This window comes from Crocuta crocuta, unplaced genomic scaffold, assembly GCF_008692635.1.
Source record: "Crocuta crocuta isolate KB4526 unplaced genomic scaffold, BGI_CrCroc_1.0 scaffold142, whole genome shotgun sequence".
Lineage (NCBI taxonomy): Eukaryota > Metazoa > Chordata > Mammalia > Carnivora > Hyaenidae > Crocuta > Crocuta crocuta.
Genome location: NW_027528892.1, coordinates 866,152 through 866,354, shown reverse-complemented (window position 1 = coordinate 866,354; position 203 = coordinate 866,152). Strand labels below are relative to the sequence as shown.

Here is a 203-nt window from a genome sequence, read left to right as displayed (position 1 = left end):
CGTGGGGCCTGGACCCTCTGGGCAGGGCTCCCAGCACCCTCCTCCACACTCCCCCCACCCCGCCCCGGCCAAGCCTTGCTCTTCGTTAATCTCAAAGTCAAGGATTCGAATTAAACTGGGTCAGGGGACAGTTCTTTCTCCCCTTTTTGGCGCTGACCCAGGCTGGGCCCCCTTCCCCAGGGACGGCCGCTTCTGTAAGGTGC

General features: G+C 63.1%; 1 protein-coding gene across 1 annotated transcript in view; it reads right to left on the bottom strand.

Moving 5' to 3' along the window:
• Positions 1-203, bottom strand: part of TTYH1 (tweety family member 1) — a 16,207-nt gene that overhangs the window by 15,296 nt on the left and 708 nt on the right. The window lies entirely within an intron of this gene.